The following is an 8,830-nucleotide window of genomic DNA, read 5'->3' as shown; positions in this document are numbered from 1 at the left end:
CTCGGTTGATGAAAGAGTGTGATTTGATTTAGACTAGATTAGCTCCTTACCAGAAGAGTTCGGTCCAAATTGTAAGCTTAGTAATTGATGCAGTCAAAACTACAATTATTATTAATCAGAAGGAAAAATCTACAATTTTTTGTCCATAGTAGCATTAAGCCCTTAAATTCCAAAAATGGCGCTTACTTCAATGAGGTTTATGTGACCACACAGATTGAGACCGTCCGACAGGACTTCTGGGACCAAATGGTAGGCAACCTTACATGGTTATAAAAAAATCACAAAATGCATTTGATACTTTCGATAGCACCAATTAAAATTTGCTTCCACCTCTAGGATATACACAATAAAAACGGTTCACGATCCAAAACTCGAAAATTCGATAGAAGGTGGTGGGGTGACTTATTCACTTAATGTTATCTGATGGTGGCTGTAGATTTTTATATGGTTCTACTGATGTAGATCATTGCGTTTCGGCTTAATCTAAATGACAAATTTCTCAAGAGATTCACAGACTCCGATATCACAACTTGTTATTGACCAGACATGGAACTAAATTTTACAAAACCAGTGTATATATATTTTGGATTGTAATTTTATGTAATGTAACATTAAGAATTACAATCCGTAACTTTTACAGGGACAACCTACAATCCAAAGATAGCAAAAATAAATTTTTCAATAGATTTTTCAACAAAAAGGTACTCTTTATTTGACTAAATGAAATTTATGGTTTAAGTGATATTAGATTTTTAGTTCGTTGTACATGCCAAGGAAATCGCTCGTCATAAAGAGACATTCTTGAGAAAATTATCATAAATTGTAATTATTTATTGAAAATACTTAGAATAGGTGTCAAAACAAAATCAAATATTTTTTGCGGAATTGATGATTTCATCTAGTAGACTACTTTCAACTAAGCACTAGGTCATATTCAATTAAAAATTGCAATTGACTCAATTTGTTAATGTCAGTTTGCTGTCAATTTTTCCAAAACCTGTCATTAATACTTATGAGATCACATTTAAAAATTGAATATGGTAGAATTAACCTCATGTTAATTATTAATTAATCGATAGTTTGGCTTCTAGTAACTCATCAGAAGCCAGAAGGTTGTACACTGAACGCTTTCCTGGTGTATATTTCTCTGTATACCCTGTAGTTGAGTGCCTACGGATTTATTAATGAAACGTGTAGTGTATTCACGCTTTTTATCGAAACACAAGAAACATGAGTATCTGATGGCTCCCTATTATCCATCTGAAAAGAGTTTCTTATGGGGATAGAAAAGTGGGAATTATTCCCGACTAACGATAGTTCGAATGCAACAGAGAATAATGAAGCAGTTTACATATTTTACTCGGGAGAATTGTTACGTCGACTCTGTCAGATTGGAAGACGAGATAAAAGAGAAAACTTGGTGTCGTATTTACATTTATAAATGGTTTCACTAGGTATCTTAACTAATATTAATTCAATATTTTAATACTAGAATTAGATCATTCTTGTTTCAAATTTGTTTTGAAGGACATATTTGTTTTATAGGTACTTTTTATTCCTTTTCATTCTTTATATAGGGCTGTGACGCTCTAGTAGGCTTATACAAGGTTCATTTTTTAAATAAGAACCCTATAACCGTTTTCGTTAGTGTCAATATTATTGGTCTTTCCACCATAATTATCATTAACATTTAAATATTTCGTGTCGTGTTTGTTTTTAGCAAAGAACTATGCTGCTAGACCCTTGATTCAGTTTCTATCAACTTCAAGGGCTTTCCACCAAACAAATTTTTGAGTTCTGAATACAGATGAGAGACTGATGATGTGGTCTCAATGCGGGATAATCCAATACCGCAGGATTGATATTTTCCAGTTGTGTTTTTGTAAGATAACAACCAGAATGCGAGTCGCCATTGCAGTGCACATAGAAAATTATTTGCTTTGAATACATGTTTGCCAGTTACATGACAGATCCATATAGGATTTTAAATTGAAAATACTTGACTTGTCGTCTCAATAAGACTTCTATAAAATAGATAATTTGTGGCACTGGACGATTGTTTCATACTATATAATTCAATGTACATTCGATGCAAGCTGATAGATTGTCATATAGCTCTCCTGTTATATCGCAATACGGAACTGCAGACCTGGCTAGTTAGTAGTAGGACTAAATCAACCACTAAAAAAATTTTTTTGAAAACTATATTTGATTTTTGTAATTAAATGATAAAAGAATAAAAAAAATAAGCCAGACGATTCAATTGTCAGTAACGTGCAAAAGTATTTTACAAAAAAATATGAAAAATGTATTTAAGCAAATGAAAAATTCTATAGAGTATTATTTATATCATTTTGATAGGACTTTATACCATCCAGGTCATGTAGCGCTTTAGACAAGTTGTGTAAAAGAGCAGCTCTTGTTTGGCGAGAAGTCACTTGACTTACAACGGTCATTAGGTTTCTTGTCAGATTTTCAGAATCGTTATTCACGGTCATCTAATTCTAATATTGGTGTTACTACACGTGTTTTGAATAATTTTAAAATGTCTAGTGGAAAATAAGTTTTTGTGATTTGCAAAAAAGACAATGATAAAGTGATTTGTTCTGTAGAGAAAACTCTCAATGTATTGGAGATCCAGTAACATCATGGATTGAAATATAATAATATTGTTTTGCCAGTTATTTCTAACCAAACAGAAGGTTATCATAAAAATTGAAAGAAAGAAATTCTCAACGTTAATTAAAAAATATTATGTCTTTATTGTGATTGGATCCAATATTTCTAATTGATTTTTCTATAAACCGTTTCATCAGATATTCACAAAATTTCCCATTTTTCCCTCTGAAATTCCGTGCATAAGCCTCATGGCTATTTTAAGTCAACGGACCTCGCCGGATCCAGTATTAACGCGGCAAGGAAAAATGCAGACAGTTGTCGATAAATGCTGTCTCTTACACTACAAATAGTTTACACCGCTACGCACTTGCACCTTTAAATTATTTGTTAGATCACTTAGCAGGTAAAAATCCCCACCAAAATAATATAAATAATACTAGATGCCTGAAATACATTTTCAAATAATTTTGTATAATACATACATTTATCGACAATGTGATACTCGTAATCTCGATTAAATCGTCTGCCAAGTTTTTTTATTCTTCTAACATTAAGCTACAATAAATTAAATATGGCAAATTTTTTGAAAATATATTTTTAAATATTTAGTGATTGCGTTAGCCCCGTTACTCACCAGCCAGGTCTACAGTTCTGTGTTGGGATATTTATTACAAAGCTAGAAAAAACTGTTAATTATAGTATTGTTGAATTATCAAGATACAGGAAGCTCATATTAACTCAACAATAAAAAAGGAAAGTCATTTTACTAGTGTTGAAAAGATTATAATTTCGATAGAACTACAATGGAATTTTAAAATTCGGCATATTCGCGCGGCGCATTTCATTAACTTTATAAATGGCCGACGCGACTTTATATTAGCTTTTAAAAATTTTTATTATAGCAGGCGATTCACTGACAGTATTTCTGTAAAATAATTTCTTGGAAAGTATTTATTCATTTGTAGCGTTTTTTTTTTTGTTCTAGAAATTTGTAGAATTCTATTTAAGATATATAAGGAGTTATGTAAGCGCAGTTAGTTCAGTTTTAAATAAATAGTCGTAGTTAGAAGGAGGAATTAGTGAAAGTAATCGTAAAAATTATTCAAGTAATACGAATAATTAAGTTATTATAAGTTAAGTGTATTGTATAGTGTGTAAATAAATAAGAAAAACTTTATATTACGATCAATCCCCACAACCATGTAAAGGAATCAATAACTATCAGAGAAGTATATATTATACGATAGTAATAGTATATAGTAAAAAAATGTGATCCAAACTGTTATGTTACCCAGTTTGTTGATAATTGTTCAGACATTCCTAGATCTGTAGGTGATTATGATGGTTGACTTGTATTGCTAGTCTCATGAAAATTATGGCGAGAGCAGAGATGGTGGTCTTACCGATGCTAATATTTCCAATTTTGTTTATAAACTATCTTCACTTTGATATGAGCTCTATAGGTTTTGTATTTGAGACCATAGATCTGCAGATATTAAATAAATCAATTGTTTATTTTTGCATTAGGAAAAATATCCATGTTTTTTCACTAGACATGTAATTATTTCACTAAATTTGCTACAAAATAGTCGGCTCTTCACTTCCAGTGTAGTCAGTGGCTGGAAAATCGGCAAAAAATTGGTAGCGACCAGTAGAAGATCCTAGGAAACCAGTCACCTTTACCAAAACAGTACTCATGTTAACATGGTTTCAACTTTCAATTGCGTTAATGCGTTATCTTCGAATTTCAACAAATTTCGGTTTTGACAATGTGGCCCAGTTATAACCAGAATTATTAGATGCATTTCTTTTTTTGAGTTGAAGTTTGTAGCTGCGTCGTTATTATTATTATTTATTCTTGTTTCCCAATCTCCACTATTATTATTTTCTGCTAGCAATAAACCATATTTGTCAAACCAATAAAAAATGAAATGATCTATGATTTAACATTGTCCATTGTTATTCATATCACTTAATTACGTTAACATTCAAACAATTAGGTGTTGAAATTGAAATCAATAGATAATTAATAATTAATAATTACGTCCTTATATTTGTTGTGGGTTAGTATTGTTCCCGTTTTCTAATTAATTACAGGTTTAATGGTGTCTTCTGTTATTTTCTATTGAATTTTAGTATTCCACGATGTTAAGCACGAGTTTATTACTAATTTTTTTACATGTGAGTAATTCCAATATTTGATGTTGATATAAAAAATATGGCACATATTTTGGTACAAAAATATTTATTATTACTGAAAATCATGCAAATATATTTAGAACTTCTCAATTTTTGGGTTTGAGGTTTCATCAAGTTGTTGTTATTTTCTAATCAAAGAAGTTTATCCAATTTATTCTCATCACATGAGAAGTTTCACTTTGAAATTGAAGATAATGAGTTATGGGTGATTCCGTTCTAACTGTGATATTCAATGTCCTGTATTGTTTTTTTGTACTAGTCATTAATTAATAATCAATTAATAAAAATTTTGTGTTAATTGAATAATTCTTAAGATATTTAAACATTATTTTTATACAATATAACTTGCCACTTAAAGAAAACTTATACTACATCACTTGAATGTCAGTACCGTGTCATGTCCATTCCTAGAATTTACCGATAAATTATTAATTTTTTTTGTCGTAACAAATGATTTAAACTAATTACCTTATAAATTCTAATGTTTATGATCAAACTGAGGAAAATTGATGCACTTGTTGTTTAATATCTTAAGTTACCATGTCAGTACCGTGTCATGTCCATTCCTAGAATTTACCGATAAATTATTAATTTTTTTTGTCGTAACAAATGATTCAAACTAATTACCTTATAAATTCTAATGTTTATGATCAAACTGAGGAAAATTGATGCACTTGTTGTTTAATATCTTAAGTTACCATGTCAGTACCGTGGATAAATGAGTCAGTACCGTGGAACTCAAAATCCGACATTTGTGTCTTGCTCGTGATACTTTGAAGTTGTAGTAAATTCCTCTTAGAGTTTTATTTTTACAGTAAAATAGATGAATAATATGCATAAAAAAGTTAGAAAAGTTAAATTTTAAAATCTTGAAATTTTGAATACAAAAAATCACAGTTAGAACGGAATCACCCTTATAAACTTACAAAAACCTTAACTTAACACTTAGTAACCGTTTGTAAATATTGATGTAACCAAGAGAATAGTTATTTGCGTTATAAGTCCAGGAAAGGATTTAGTACGGTACGAGAGAGATGTTTATGGACGAGGCGACGAAGGAGCCGAGTCAAGAATATCTAATCGAGTACCGTAATAATAACTTCACGGACGTATATATATATATATATATATATATATATATATATATATATATATATAGTCAGACATATGGGTTTTTGGAATAACAAAAAATATTTTCCGAAAAAATGGCAGAAATTGTTATATATATAGAAATACGATAAAGTCCCATTTTCCGGACTCAAATTAGTACCGTATAGTCAACTTTACAGTTCAGTATTAGGAAAAGGTTTTCATAAGATTATTGGAACTAATCCATCTCCAAGATTTATGTGAAATTTTGACAAATGTCACTATAAATATGGCAAGAAATAAAAATATGGTCAGCGAAGTGAAAATGTTTAATCATTCTTCCAATATGATCAGTGATTACGTGAGAATACCCTTCAATCAAAATCATCAATAAAATATTTATTATAATATGAAAAAGGCACAAATTACGTTCAATTTAATTGAATACGCTTATACTAATGGTTAAAAAATATTTCTAAGCACTGTTCAATTCTTAACCTCAGGTACTGGTCTGAATCCTTTTCAGTAGTATCCTATTATTCACTTTAGAGAATACATCAATGTTGAGTGCTATTATAAATCGAAAGGATGTATATAACTAACATACAATATCAATTTTTTTCCAATTTTTTTGCCACGACTTTGCCAATTCAACATAGCTTCCAAGTATTTCGTAGTAATCCCATATGGTGTTCATACATATAGAAATGTACCGATTGCTCTCAATGGATACTTGAAACCTCTTTTTACATTTATTCTCTTGAAGTATGAGAGACTATAAAGAAAAATACATCTGGGTTAGTGTGGAATACTATACCTGAGAGCGCTTGAAATAGAAGAAGAAGAGCTCTGGTAATTACAGGCATCCTACATTCTAGACTTAAACAATGGGTTCTCCAGTATCTCAGCAAGAAAGTGGGACACAATAGATCCTTTGGACCGCAGTGTATACGAGACCCCAAATCTATATATACATACTACATACATACATATATAGTTTGAAATAGAAAATCGAGATCCTTGGTATTGATGGCTATCCCATCTCCTGAACTTTCTGGAAGAAGTGGGATTAATGAATCGGCTGCCAATACTGAGCATCCTCAATGTTTCTACATACTTCATACAAGATACCCTGATTGTCCTATTTGCTTCTTTTTCTGACTAAGAAATTTCATGAGTCATTTTGAACTTTTCCAATAATTATATAACATATTTTGACTGCAAAAAGCTCGTCAAATTTATTGAATAGCTATAATCAAGAACGTCATAACAAATTAAGCTCAAATATCTAGACTAGATGGTGTTTCACGTAAAGCTGAAAACTGTGTAATATTTCCACATTAATAAAAAAAAGTGAAATCAAATTTTCTATCTACTATAATGATAAAAAGACACTACAATCAATTAAAAAACAGAATAGAAATGAAACATCAAACATAAAACATTTTTCCTCTCCATATGTACAAGGACTTTCCTAACAACTATCAAATTATTTTAATAAATATGATATTAGTATAAGTCATAAAGGACATAATATGTTATCCAAATATTCCACTAAATTTAAAACTAAAACACCAAAAAATAAAAGGAGAAATATTATATATCAATTGCCTTGTACTAATTGTGACGCTGTCTACATAGGGCAGTCATCTCAGTATTTAGAAAATAGACTAAGAGATCATCAATACGATTAAAAAATAGAACTACATTTACGAACCATGAAATATCAAAAAAACATAAATTCATTTATAAAGATTAAAAAATTCTTGTAACGGAATCTAATACACGAAAAAGAGAATTTTTAGAAATGGTTCACATTCATAAAAACGAAAAAGCTATAAATGATAAAAAAAAATTTAAATAATTTGAGTGAATTTTATAGCTCTATTTTGTAAATTCTAATAAAACTACAAATAATTTGATTGATTAAATACTGCTACATATTTGAGATGTAAGGACTAAGGAAAAATTAATTTTTCTTCTAATATAAATATGCAAATTGTCAGTGTCAATATCATATTTTAATAAAGACTCAAAGAAAAGTCAAAACGTCAAATTTTATCTTTCTTCCAAAGTAAATGATACTGAAATTTTTTATATATAATCTATAAACAATTGTTATATTTTCATAACCGGTATATCTCAAGATCAATTGATGACCGTTCTACGTTATTTTTTTAGATCGCATCCTCGCGGGAATCACCGAAAAATATGAACTGTTTGGAGAAGTCAAATATCTCATGGGATATGATATCCGCTGATGTGGTTGTGAGACATATACGTATTGGTCGAATTCCTATCGACGAATATTGTTTTGGAATTTGTGAAAAATTTAAATCTGGCTTAGACATTTCAGATATTGACAAAAAAATATGTGATTTCACTATTAACTAAAACTTTTCAATTTTTTTTCATCAATAAATCTGTCTAGTGTGTTTTGAAATGTATAAAATATTTATTTATAATACCTGATATTCCAATGATCCAGGGGCATATGGTATTTGCAGTATGTATATATTATTTCATTGAATAATAAGGCTTACCCAAAGTTGATTATAGAGAGATATTTTTAATTCCACTGATATGAAACGCTGTTTCAAGTTAATATTGGTTAAGAGAACCGCGTGTAGGTATTATCATTTCTTGCCAGCAAAAATGATTGAGTCGGGCATGTTAGTGATAATATTGAGTCAGTTTTGTCGAATAAACCGGGCTTATCCACTTTCTTAATACTTTCTCTGGGGATTGATAGTAAATATAAGTAAGCCCTATGCGAAATAATCGATTTACAGTTTGGCAAATACAAGAGTGAATATCTAGAAACGTACGAGAGGCACGAAGTTAAGATGAGAAAGTATTCGGCTGACAAAGAGGGTAATATACGCTTGGTATGAATTAGTATGGTAAATAACATTCTTCAATT

General features: G+C 30.0%; 1 long non-coding RNA gene across 1 annotated transcript; it reads left to right on the top strand.

Annotated features, from left to right (window-relative positions):
- The first annotated feature begins 4,682 nt into the window (after positions 1 to 4,682).
- Positions 4,683 to 8,359, top strand: LOC130903827 (uncharacterized). The gene is made up of 2 exons (XR_009060783.1): positions 4,683 to 4,800; positions 8,089 to 8,359. It is a non-coding gene; the product is annotated as an uncharacterized LOC130903827 (long non-coding RNA).
- The last annotated feature ends 471 nt before the right edge of the window (positions 8,360 to 8,830 follow it).

Source organism: Diorhabda carinulata, chromosome 2 (assembly GCF_026250575.1).
Source record: "Diorhabda carinulata isolate Delta chromosome 2, icDioCari1.1, whole genome shotgun sequence".
Classification (NCBI taxonomy): Eukaryota; Metazoa; Arthropoda; class Insecta; order Coleoptera; family Chrysomelidae; genus Diorhabda; species Diorhabda carinulata.
The sequence above is the reverse complement of the archived record's forward strand: the minus strand, read 5'-3'. Positions and strand labels throughout refer to the sequence as shown.